Raw genomic sequence first — 13,772 nt, 5'->3', positions numbered from 1 at the left:
AGCATAGTGCTGCACAAAAACCAAGCACTGGAGAACTGTGGAGTCTGCAGCACATTTTAAAGCACAAGTATAAAGGCCCTACAAACTGGTACCTTCTAACTGTCAGCTGGATTGAGTGATCTACTAACTTGGCTTGCCATTTAAAACCAAGGTATGACCTAATATATAAAATGACAACAAATATTCTTTGAATTTCTTATTAAATAAACAGTAGCATTTCTGAGAGCAACAATTCCAATATTAATTAGCTCCATGGTTTTGTCACTCAACTCTCAACAACTTCACCACCTCCACAGAACAGCCCTCTAAAAAAACACAGCTTTATCTACTGTAACAAGAACAATGAAAACCTTTCACCATTTACTAACTTAAGCATGATTTCTTATTAAACTGTGCAGTATTTCTTCTGGCATAAAATATTCTGTACAGTAGCACTACCACTCTCTTTTCAGTAGTATACAAGTCTTACTAAACCATTCGATTGCAACTTAAATATATGGCAATTGCAAATTAGGAAAATAAAGATTAAACAACAACAACAACAACAACAACAACAAACAGCTACATTGCAGAGAGTTAACTGCAAGTTAACACAATCAAAAAAGGCCTGAGCTACATAAACAGATGTTACACAGCAGTACATAGAAGGGCAACTCTTCACCATTAAGTTTTACGTAAATATATAAACTGCCAGATTACTCAAACTGTTTACTCAGTTGTTATTTAGCAAAACTCAAACATGATCACAACATACAGTTTTACATAGATGTTAATATTTTCCCAACTAAATCAATAAATTAATTATAAAATGATCTCATTTTGATTGTAGCAGGAAGATGGCAAGACCTAAAACAAGCTGCTTTTTGGTCTAGACTTTCAAAGACAGATAAGTACAAACAGCTTACAATTTTCTTCTTTTCTACCATGGCTGTTAAAATCACATTGACAAGTACAGAAGCGTAACCTTTATTCTTACAAAGATAATTTAAAATGAAAGCATGAAACATTGAATGGAAAGTCCATGATACAGAAAACAGAGTTTCAGAAGGGGGTTCGTGACATGAATATCTTTTAGCCCTGCAGTAAATCTGAATATCGACGTGATTAGACAGGGGTAGTTTTGTGATCACAGCTGCATGAAACCTATTAAAGGTTTGAAAACATTAAAAGCTTTTCACTCAAAGAAAGTTTCTAGCTTTACAGTTGTATACAGAAGACAGACAAGTGTTGCCTCAGTAGCTACGAATGAAAATGCAATTAAAACAACAACATAATAAAAAAGCATTAAATGTTCTCAACAGCTATTATTTTTGAGGGCAAAATAAACTTACCTGAGAATAACATGCTAAATGTTTAAAAAAAATATAGGTACATCTTCAGTGTAAGAAATAGAAACTAGACCAGCTCTTCTGGCTGCCTTCCACTCTATATATAGTTTATACTCTACTATAGTTTCTCTGAACATATTTTCAGCCACCTACTGCAGGTAAACTAATGAAAATTCTAGGTCATCATTTTTCTTAGGTTGGTAAAATGAAATAGGATAAAATTGAGAAAGAGCTTTGATGCATATCAGATGCTGTCTACTCTGCATTAGAAACTTAATCACTATAGAACATAAGAGACATGCTAAACACAGGGAAAGATGAAATAATACTGGTCATTCAGTGTGACAGGCTTCTGTGAATAGTTTCCCTTCAGATCTCAAAGGGTGACAAGTCGCATTAGCAGTGCTATCCAGCCTCTGCAGTGGAAGATCTCAAACAATCGCCTGCAATGTTAAAACACCTTAAATTTTTTCACATTTCCTATTTATAATTTAAAATAATAATAATAAATAAATAAAAATATTGCAAAGGAACAAAATTTGACTTGTTCTCCCTTCAAGTTTCCCTTACACAACACGGGATTAAACAGCTTGCCATTGCTCCAATAGCCACTAGATGTCGACAGAGACTAACAATCTAATGCACTGCTTCCCATATTAAATGAGACGCAGAGAAATAGATTTTGAGGTGTCCTTTATATTGATATATGCACAAGCAAATGTACACTGCTTGGCTACATACAAAATCCAATCCAATCTGGTCCAAAATCTGATCAACTTAATGTACTGGAAGAATAATAACAACCCTCCACACACAAACACTTCCAAGTTCACATACGCGCACATAGCTTATCACACTGTAAATATAATTTTTGAGGTACCATCTAAGCTGCCAAACTGTTGTCAAAGTAAGTTGATCTTCCTGCCTGAACGAGAAGTGAACCACACTGAGTGGTTACACATTAGACTGTAAAAAAAGGCTAGGATAATTCTTCCTCTTCCTGCTTTGAAATCAGCGTGATTTTATGCAATAAAAGCCAGTGAGAAGAGCTGTAGCAGATTCGCCATGACCTACATAGTATATGCAAATGGAACGCTTTCACTTTCCATGTTTTCTTTCTTGAGCAGCTCCCTTGTCTGCACAACATTTGTGTCTTGCTAGAGTACCTTTGTCTCCTCTGAGTTGAGAGGTACAACTGCAGCTCTTTCTTAATTTTGTGCTAATCAGGGCAGCTGGAAGGAAGAGAAATAGAATTTTCCCACTGAGAAGGAAAAAAGCTGAGAACTCCTTCATTCTGACAGGCAAGGGGAGGCTCAAACTTGCACTGCCGAGAGCTAGAAAATTAATGACCCTTTTTCTCTTTGAAGTTCACTGTCCTAAATATCAAGACAAGCATATACCCTAATGACAGCATCTCTCACAGTTGCACCAAAAAGAAAAACACACCTGCGGGAAAGTTAAGTGATTCTGTGATTCTGTGATAACAAGTCCTGCCAGATCGTGCTGATGTCAACAGATGCCTTAACTCTTTACCCAGCCAAATCAGGACGCCACAAAAGCCACACAGTACGTCCTAATTTGAGTCTCCCTCTACATGTTGATTGCTTCTTTTTAAAGAATTCAGATTCTCATTATAAATATGCCCTCCTATAATAGATCAAGTTCCAGACAGGAAAACTTGCCAGTATTTTAGTATTTTTAGAGCCACTTTTAACTGTAATTACCAAACCAGTAACACAGAAGAATCCTGTACTACTTATGAAATCAGCCTTATCACTTTGGTAGTCAACGAAATATTTGTACCACAGCTGTTTCAAAGAAGAGTTGATGAAAAACTCGAGGATCCAAATGATCTAAATGCTATTAATTTTGTTCAGAAATGTTATGGTAAGTTATGCTTTAATTGTGAAAGCATTAACATACACATGCTTCCATTTACTATTTACCTCAGTCCCATAAAAACTAGTAATTTTTTTTTCCATATCAAAATAAATCCAACTAGGAATGTCAGGCTGTGTAAAAATTAAATATATACAACTTTCAAATAGGGAGTCAAAATATGAGTCCTGAAGAGCCAGTATCATATCAGGTGTACACAAAGCACTTGAAGCTCCCCTGTTGCTTCTTTCTGAGTGTAGTTGTTTTACACTGCCAAACACCACCACTCCGCCCCCTCACTCCCTCTGCTCTAAGGAAGAGTGGGAGAAAACAATGGAAAAGAGCTTGAGAGTTGAGACAAAGGCAGGGAGATCACTCACCAATTATCACCACAGGTAAAACAGACTCAGCACAGAAATTAATGTAATTCATTCCTTATTACTAATTGACAAGAGCAGTAAGGAACTACAAGCAAACTAAAATAAATAAATAAATAAATCCACCTTCTTCTACATCTTCTCCCGGAGCGGTGCAAGGAAATGGGGGCTGTGGTCAGTCCATGGCATTCATCATCTGCCACTACTCCTGCATGAGGTCCCTCCCATGGGATGCCATCCTTCCTAAACTAATCTGGCATGAGCCTCCCATCAGGAGCAAACTGCTCCAGCACGGGTCCCCCACGGCTGGGCGGCAGCTCCCCCCAGACCCCCTGCTCCTGCGGGGGCTCCTCTCCACGGGGGGGCTGCAGCTGCGGCCCGGGGCCTGCTCCTGCGGGGGCTCTCTGTGGGCCGCAGCCTCCTCCAGGCCACATCCACCTGCTCCACCGGGGGCTCCTCCACCCACGGGGGGGCTGCAGCGTGGAGATCTGCTCCATGTGGGACCCATGGGCTGCAGGGGGACAGCCTGCTCCACCGGGGGCCTCTCCCTGCACAGCCCGCAGGGGAACTGCTGCTGCCTGCCTGCAGCACCTCCTGCCCTCCTGCTGCACTCCCCTGGGGGGCTGCAGGGCTGCTTCTCCTCTCTTTCTCCCTGGGAAGCAGCTTTTTTTTTGTTCAGTTATTTTTGTTCTCCTTTCTTCACTATGCTCTCACAGAGGAACAAGCGACATCGGTTCTTGGCTTGGCTCTGGCCAGCAGGGGAGCCGTTATCTAACAGGGGGCAGCTTCTAGATTCTTCTCACAGAAGCCACCCCTATGGCCCCCTGCTACCAAAACCTTGCCACGTAAACCCACCAGAGCAACTCTTTCGGTGAAGAAATTTTTCGTAAGAACCAACCGAAACCTCCCCTGGTACAACCTAAGGGGTTTTGTTCTTGTCTTGTCACTTGGGGCTTGGGAGAAGAGAACGATCCCCACCTCTCTGGAGCCTCCTTTCAGCTTCCTGTAGAGCACAGGAAGGGCTCCCCTGAGCCTCCTTTTCTCCAGGCTGAACAAGCCCAGCTCCCTCAGCCGCTCCTCACCAGACTTGTTCTCTAAACAATTAACAAGCTTCAGAGCCCTTCTCCGGACACGCTCCAGCACCTCGAGCTCTTCGCTGAACACAGTGCTCGAGGTGCGGCCTCACCAGAGCCGCGCACAGAGGGACAACCGCTTCCCTAGTCCTGATGGCCACTCTATGTCTGATACAAGCCAGCTGTAGAGATATTTATATACATAGATATGCAGCACTAGTACATGCTCCTTGGAACACTGGTCAAACTCTCTTCAAACCCCGTAAATTGATGGTTTCCTCTAACTGGCACTGACGCTTCAGCTGGATCCTCTAAATCCCATGTTACTGCTTCTGCTTCCTAAGCAGGTGACAGAAACTCCTAAGCGGAGAGCAGAGGAGTTGTAGTTCTGTATCCAGGAAATATTTGGAAGTTTGGAAGATGCTTCCCTTGCTCAGCTGCCTTCCCTACGTTAATCAATCACCCGATCTTTTGCCTTCCAGCAAAAGTCTTGATGCAGTTCTTAAGGAAAGTTCTTTCTGAAAATCCTCAGCCACCTCCGTGCACGCCAAACCTTTCATGGCACTGTGCAATGCGCGGATGGCAGCGATAAATCAGGTTGTGGAATGAATGGCAACGCGTGGGGAGGGAATTTTCAGGTGGCTTCGCGCTGTTTCGCAGGTCCCTGAGTTAGAGGTAATGAGGAAACAAGCGGTAGGAACAAAACCTTGAGCCAGGCTGAGATCAAGAAATGGCTACAGTGCTAAAGAGGACCTTTGGGCCGTGGGCAATTGCTGGCTGGCTCCAGGTGCGTGTCTGAGGGTCTCTGACCAACTGTATGATAGATTCGGGCGCGTGGACAGCACGTGGGGCTACGGGGAGAGGACATGTAGGAGTGAAAAAGGGCAATAAACGCCTCCTGTTCAAGAGCCATCAGGAGTCTGTGTCTTGCATCCCTTCAGCAACACAAATATTTGGCTCCGAGTCCAAAATGTCATGTATTTGGCAATTTTATTTATGGTAGCACTCCCCACCCCTCCCATCCCCTCTTTTCCCTCCCCTCCCCTACGCTCCCCTCCCATCCCCTACACTCCCTGTCCCTACACTCTGCTACACTCCCCTCCCCTAAACTACCCTACGCACCCCTACACTCCCCTCCCCTATACTACCCTACACTCCCCTTCGCTACACTACCCTACATTACCCTATGCTCCCCTCCCCTATGCTCCCCTACGCTCCCCTCCCCTATCCTACCCTAAACTCCCCGAAACTCCGCTCCCCTACACTACCCTATACTCTCCTACGCTCCCCTCCCCTCTACCACGCTACGCTATGCTACCCTACGCTACGCTATGCTACACTACCCTATCCTACCCTCCCCTAACCTCCCCTACACTATCTTACCCTCTCCTGCCCTCCCCTCCCCTTCCCTCCCCTCCCCTATGCTCCCTGTCCCTACACTCTGCTACACTCCCCTCCCCTATACTACCCTACACACCCCTACACTCCCCTCCCCTATACTACCCTACACTCCCCTCCGCTATCCTACCCTACACTCCCCTAAACTCCGCTCCCCTACACTACCCTATACTCTCCTACGCTCCCCTCCCCTCTACCACGCTACGCTACCCTACGCTACGCTATGCTACCCTATCCTACCCTCCCCTAACCTCCCCTACACTATCTTACCCTCTCCTGCCCTCCCCTCCCCTATGCTCCCTGTCCCTACACTCTGCTACACTCCCCTCCCCTATACTACCCTACACTCCCCTTCGCTACACTACCCTACATTACCCTATGCTCCCCTCCCCTATGCTCCCCTACGCTCCCCTCCCCTATCCTACCCTAAACTCCCCTAAACTCCGCTCCCCTACACTACCCTATACTCTCCTACGCTCCCCTCCCCTCTACCACACTACACTACGCTACCCTACGCTATGCTATGCTACACTACCCTATCCTACCCTCCCCTCCCCTGCCCTTTCCTCCCCTCCCCTCCCCTCTCTTCTTTTTATTCCCTCCCCTTCCCTCCCCTCTTGTCTTCTTCCCTCCTCTTTTCTTTCTTTCAGGTATCTTCAGATTGCTTCAGTCGTTCTCATAGCTCATATCCCTGGCTGATTCACAGGAACCCATCAGCAGCAACCAGAAGCGCTCCAGCTGCTGTGTCACTAGGCGAGCAACAGTCTCCAACTGGGAATCGCTGACTTCGTTCTGTGGCTTAGACAGGTGCCTTGCAGTTCCACCGTGGCCTGGACGTGTCCTCTTGCTGTGTCCCCACCTACAGCGCAGTTCTGCTTAGAAGCAGCAGCAGGCTTTTGAAGATGTCCCACTCCTTCCATTTTCAATGGGTTAGCTTGGCTAGCCGGGTGGTGTCTGTCAACACAAGACAACAAAGAGATTTGGGTTAGAAACAGCTAACTGAGTAGTTCCTTTGCACAAGGGCAAGGCATATTTACCGCTTCCTAATGGAGACTGCAGTGTCAGAGATAATGACGGGTCCTTCAGAGAGCTTTGAAATATCCCTTGGGGATGCTGAGTCCAGAGGACCAGAGGAAATCTGTCTAAAGTACACCATGGAAGCACTCTGAATTACTTCCTAGCACAGAAGCATCTATGCTGATCCGGCTTCAGCTGGTTTCAGTGTTCTTCTTCACCTACTACCTAAATTCAGATAAGAGGTCTCAATGCAGATGGAAAGATTGAGAAATAGAGAAATCACTGATGTGCTTTGAGAACTTCTAAGAACTGAGAACTAAATAAATCCAATGTTGTAACATTAAGGATTGGTTAGAAAAGTAAACGTTAAAAACAAGTAAAGGAGAAGGACAAGTAAGCTTTCTTAAAGGATCTACTATATTTAAAGGATCTTTAAAAAAGTAAATAAGTAATGAAATATATGCGCAGAGAGAGAGAGAGAGAGATACAGAAACCTAAGAAACTGCTGCGCAGGTTAGCTTCTTGCTCTCTTTTCTAAAAGTGCTAGTGAATACAGCATCTGTGTGCGTTACAAGCATTACCCTCAGTCCAGCACAGGTACACACGAGAGGACAGCCTGCAGGTTGCGGAGGCGAAGAAACTGCTCTGGCCGGATGTGAAGAGCCAAGACAGAAGTTGCTGTCAGGGAAAAGATACACAGAGGGGATGGATGAAAAACACGGAGTGTGCTTCCGACCTTCACAACTTCTAAGCAAGCGGAGATGAGGTTGTGGAACAACCAAATGAGCTGTTGATCGAGAAGCAGCCTGAAGACTGTCCTTAAGCAGGGCCTTGCATTCTTCCTTTTTATAGCATTGCTTGCCTTCAAGCGCACGATCATGACTTTATTAACTTTCTACCACTACAGAAATGCACCGGATTCTTTCACAACACTTACGGGTGGTAATTGGAAAGACTGGTCAGCATTCTCTATTTCCTTCTTCATCTCAATTCTCTTTTGGCCTGTGAAGCTTTTCAGATCAGAGGAGAAGATCCGCTGTAATACGGAGTTTTGGATACTGCAAAGGAAATGAAGAATCGTACTGACAACTCTTTTCAACCTCACCTGCAACCGTCACAGAAGAGAACACCGAAAGAACGCCGCTTTATCATGGGAAGCATAAATTCGAGCATAGGTGTCCTAGAGCTGAAGCGAGGTTAAGCAGGCTCCAAACAAGGGGAAGGAGCACACCCAGAAGCATTTCCATAAAGCTGTGTTTTCAAACAAATGCTTTAAAGACTTAGATTTTCTTACAAGTGAAGAATGAAAAAATAAAAAGAAAGAAAATTACCCGGACATACAGTTTTCCTCTAGCTTGCTTTGCTGCTTTCAGAATCTAGGGTTTTGATACTGCTGCCTCCTCAGCAACATCAGCAATTTCCTAGGAAAGCTGGTGTCCACCAGGTCAAATAGGAACGGGAAACCCCTCTTGCCACAACTTCACACTCGCACCAGAGTTGGCAGGACAGGCCGATGGACAGAGAAGTGTCTGGAAGAGTGTTAGAAAACAGACTTTAGATTTCCGTCCACCCAGGAAAAATTACTTGCTCATCCCTTCAAACCGAACTCTCAGTAGAAGGAGGTGATCCCAAGCTGCATTCCTGACATCTATGCTGCAAAGTCATCAAATGCGACATGTTACTGTACCAGCCTGTTACGAACAGAAACAGGACTTTGAGGTTATGCTGTTTGATTAGAATTAAGCTCAAAGAGTTAGTCCTTTGGTATGTTTTTTGTCTGCAAGTGTTTTCACTGTTTCCCAGACAATGTCTCCAGCAAGCTGGCTGCTTGCTTCATCTGTTCTGTTCCGTTCTGTTTTGGTTTGTTTTCTCGGCAAGGGTTCTTAGAGAAATGAGATTAAAGTGATCATATTGTATGTCCATCCATCCCTCCCTCCCCTTCGCTTGTCCAGAGCTTTTACCTTGTCCACCAGCTTGAATGAACTCGGTCATAGGCGCAGTTGTGTCCAAGCCATTCTGTTGCTAGACATGTTGTGAAAACAGACAGCCACGTAGTGGGGAGAGGACGTGCTGCTGTCTGCAGTGTGACCTCAGCGCTTACCAAACAGCAGGGAATACACAGAGAAGGGCGTTAGGAAAACTTCAGGCCCCAGACACATTTATGTGGAAAGCATATCTCCCAAGATAACGCTGGACACAACTGCATAATCAAAATGGATTCATTTCTTGGTTCATCCAACTCCTAGGCTTTAGTTTTAAAAAGTTTCTGTCTTGGCTTAAAGCACTCTTCCAATCTCTATTTCCAGTTACTAGGATTTCCTGAAATAGCTCATCCCATTTTTTTCTTTGTACAATCTCCCAGCCTCTTTGTTTTCCTCTCCCCAAGAAACTTAGCGCTGCTCTCTTCATACTTGACAACTAGATATGGAGCTGTATCAGCCAGAAGGAAGTTTCCTTCACACCTTCCACTTCTTACGGTATCTGGACCTTTACTCTTACTCGCCCTTCCTACATTAGCACAAAGAAAGCTGTTTGGGAGATCTGATGTCTTGTTTTCCAGAAGCTACCCTGAATCACCTTTACGAGAGCTGTCCCACGCTGCGAGCACAAGTCTTGCAGTCTGGCCAGATATTTGCCTTCTAAGTCGATAATCAAACCTGTCAAGTTAAGAACACGGAACTAGTGGAAAGGAAATCCTTTTATTTTGATCCAAATTCACTTTTTTTTTTCCTAGACCAAGACTGAATGGTGGGAAACCAGCAAAACTCTGGTGAAAAATGAAATGAAAAATGTTAAGGTCAGGCAGCTTGCCCACTGCAATTGCTACCCTGAAAGCAGATGGAGTGCATCTTCATACACCACAGCCTGAGACACTAGTTGACAGGGGGGACCCAGGAAACAACTGGGGACCCAGGAAACAACTCACATGACAGCAACTTTAGAGAACCCCAATTTCCTAAGATGCCTGTAGCTATGTGGAATAGTACTGCCTAGATACTAAATTCTAATTACCCATCCATTTTTCCTTGAAAATTAATAAAAAATTTCCTTGAAATTTAAAAAAAAAAAGTTATCTAAAAGCTAGATGTCCACTATGAGGTAGTTACAAGTGGACCAGCCATAGTCTGAAACGCAATCAAGTCAATATAAACCCCTCTTTGTAAATGGCAACTTATTTTTAAATATCTACAGAGACTTTTAGAGTCTATATTTATCAGAGAGAAATAAGGCACTGGTACAGTGGCATGCATCAGATCTATGCCATGCACTCCTACGATATATGCTTGAGGATGAGAATCTAAAGGCATTAAACCTAAAATAGTTGGTTATGAACCTCAACTTAAGACAGGAGAGACAAATCCTAAATCTTAGTGCAAATATGCTTTTCAGTAGCTGTGTTTTGCTTATCCCCCATAGCTGAACATGAGAAGCATTCAAGAAATCCAAGCTGGAAATGGGAAAAAAAATAATAGTGATATTAAAAAAACAAGGTCCACAGTTACAGACAAAAAAAAATATGTAAAAAATAAAATCAGACAAATGCCCTTTATTCTCTTCTACGCTGTCTTTGCCCACTTAGTGCAGAGGCATACCTTTGTAACTAGAACTTAATTCAGGCACAGATATGATAGCTTTGCAGAATCAAACAATCAACATGCAACTTTCAGCACATACTTACTTTTCAAAGTAAACATTCAAGAATAAGAACTAATTTTTTACAAGAACTGACAAGCATTATCTAGCTTCTCTATGCTTTGCCAACTTCACCTCGTTTTTACATCTTACTTCCAGGAGGCAGGCTTTTATATGAAGCTGTGTTTTCATACACTCAGAAAAGAAAACAAAGTGATTATGTCTTTGACAAGCCAGACTGCACGAGCATGACAATTATACTATACTGTATGTCTCCTGAGGGACAGGAGTTAATCACATCACAACATCATTTTGAGAAGATAAGCAATATCTTAGATGTTTTAAGGTTTTCCCTGTTCTGTACATCTAGCTGACCAAATTGGTGCCATAAACGATTGCTACCTGTGGAAAGCAGATTTGATTAAGTGAAGATAATCTGTGATATTGTTCTTTGGTCTTAGTAGCAGATGCTAGTTTTGATAACATCAATATATTGGAGGACTCGGGGCCCTGTTACAGACACGGTCAAAGAAATTCTCAAGCTCCCCAACCCATATCAAATTTTTAACCCAGGAGCACTTACCTGCCAGCTTCTGAATTTTACTTACTACCAAACAACTTCATGGGGAAGTAGCACCACCAGGGTTTTCCCATTCTGAGTAGTCACCACCAATGTTACTAGCTCATAGAGTGTCCCAAACTATTTCACAGAGATTGTAGAAAACACAATGAAAAAGTAACCTACTTAGGAACACTGATTCCATTTCACGAGGACGGTAGAAAAGCACCCTAAGTAACCTGAACCTCATACTCCCCTAGAGTGGCAAGTCTTCCCATACTCCTCATGCTTCCTTTATAGCAAAGGTCAAATGATCCCCACCTGGCAGATTTCACTTCACATGTGTGGAGTCATGAGACCTCGTGGAATAGGCTCATCAACCTAGGTTTCAATGTTTAAGGTTCAATTGCTCCTTATCGCTAATAGAAATAACCTGGCTTAGTGGTTAGAGTTGACCTAATGAATTAAATACAAAAGGCACATAAGGCTCATATTTCTGCTAGTCATTCTGTGAGGAAAATTAGTACAGAGCCTGTTAAAATAAGATCAATAAACTTAAAAAAAAAAAAAAGAAAATGACCTAAAAGGCAAAATTGCTGTCATAGATTTTCATCTGTCTAGTCACGACAGATAAAGAATATAGCAATCAGAAAGACTTTGCTTGACATTAATGTTGCTTAAATTTGCTTTTCTGAGATCTCTTCTTTATGCCGGACTTTTAAAAATCTAGCGCCATGACCTCCGACTGCAGTATTTACTTTGGCTGCACATAAACTATCACGTATAAATGCTAGGATACGGATCCTCACTCCCTGTTCAGGTCAAGGACCGGGCTGAAAGTTTTGGCTTCAATTTGGTTACATGACTACATTGCTGTTGTCATGGTTTCCCCTAGCCGGCCGCTAAGCACCACACAGCCGTTCGCACAGCCGTTCATTCGCTCAAGGCTTGTTGGGGCTGTGCCAGGGGGAACAATGGCAAGGTCGGGAGATAAGGCAATGGCCCGGCTGAAGTGCATCTACACCAGTGCACGCAGCATGGGTAACAAACAGGAGGAGCTGGAAGCCATCGTGCAGCAGGCAGGCTACGACTTGGTTGCCGTCACGGAGACGTGGTAGGACCAGTCTCATGACTGGAGTGCTGCAATGCCTGGCTATAGGCTCTTCAGAAGGGACAGGCAGCACAGAAGGGGTGGTGGTGTGGCTCTCTATATTAGAGAATCTTTCGATGTTGTGGAACTCGAGGCTGGGAATGACAAGGTTGAGTCCCTGTGGGTTAGGATCAGCGGGAAGGCCAACAAGGCTAGCGTCCTGGTCGGGGTCTGTAATAGACAGCCTAACCAGGATGAGGAGACGGATGAGGAGTTCTACAGGCAGCTGACAGAAGTTGCAAAATCATCGGCGCTTGTTCTCATGGGGAACTTCAACTTCCCTGACATATCCTGGAAGCACAACACAGCCCAGAGAAAGCAGTCTAGGAGGCTTCTGTGGAAGGTAGTTTCCTGACGCAGCTGGTTAGTGAGCCTACCAGGGGTGGCGCCCTGCTAGACCTTCTCTTCACAGAGAAGGACTGGTGGGAGATGTGGTGGTCGGAAGCTGTCTTGGGCAGAGCGACCACGAAATGGTGGAGTTCTCTATTCTTGGCGAGGCCAGGAAGAGGACCAGTAAAACCTCTGTACTGGATTTCCGGAGGGCTGACTTTGAGCTGCTCAGGACACTGGTTGGTAGAGTCCCTTGGGAGGCGGTTCTGAAGGGCAGAGGAGTCCAGGAAGGCTGGGCGCTCTTCAAGACGGAAATCTTAATGGCGCAGGAGCGGTCTGTCCCCATGTGCCCAAAGACGAGCCGGCGTGGAAGACCGGCCTGGCTCAACAGAGAGTTGCAGCTTGAGATTAGGAGAAAAAAAGAGGGTTTACAATCTTTGGAAAAAAGGGCGGGCCACTGAGGAGGACTATAAGGATATTATGAGGCTGTGCAAGGACAAAATTAGAAAGGCCAAAGCTCATCTGGAGCTCAATCTGGCTACTGCCGTTAAAGATAACAAAAAATCTTTTTACAAATACATCAACGCAAAATGGAGGACTAAGGAGAATCTCCATCCTTTACTGGATGCAGGGGGAAACCTTGTTACAAAAGATGAGGAAAAGGCGGAGGTGCTCAATGCCTTCTTTGCCTCGGTCTTTATCGGCCATACCTGTTGTTCTCTGGATACCCAGTACCCTGAGCTGGCAGAAGGGGATGGGGAGCAGGATGTGGCCCTCACTATCCACAAAGAAACGGTTGGCGACCTGCTACGGCACGTAGATGTGCATAAGTCAATGGGGCCAGATGGGATCCATCTGAGGGTACTGAGAGAACTGGCAGAGGAGCTGGCCAAGCTGCTTTCCATTGTTTATCATCAGTCCTGGCTATCAGGGGAGGTCCCAGTTGACTGGCAGCTAGCAAACATGACGCCAATCTACAAGAAGGGCCAAAGGACAGACCTGGGGAACTATAGGCCTGTCAGTTTGACC

At 44.6% G+C, this 13,772-nt stretch overlaps 1 long non-coding RNA gene across 1 annotated transcript; it reads right to left on the bottom strand.

Annotated features, from left to right (window-relative positions):
- Positions 1-6,674: 6,674 nt before the first annotated feature.
- LOC137853910 (uncharacterized) lies at positions 6,675-11,940 on the bottom strand. The gene is made up of 7 exons (XR_011094829.1): positions 11,288-11,940; positions 9,649-9,728; positions 9,033-9,093; positions 8,403-8,600; positions 8,009-8,129; positions 7,092-7,296; positions 6,675-7,008 (listed from the first exon to the last, which is right to left on the bottom strand). It is a non-coding gene; the product is annotated as an uncharacterized lncRNA (long non-coding RNA).
- Between the last annotated feature and the right edge of the window lie 1,832 nt (positions 11,941-13,772).

The sequence above is a fragment of the Anas acuta genome, chromosome 3 (genome assembly GCF_963932015.1).
Source record: "Anas acuta chromosome 3, bAnaAcu1.1, whole genome shotgun sequence".
Classification (NCBI taxonomy): Eukaryota; Metazoa; Chordata; class Aves; order Anseriformes; family Anatidae; genus Anas; species Anas acuta.
The sequence above is the reverse complement of the archived record's forward strand: the minus strand, read 5'-3'. Positions and strand labels throughout refer to the sequence as shown.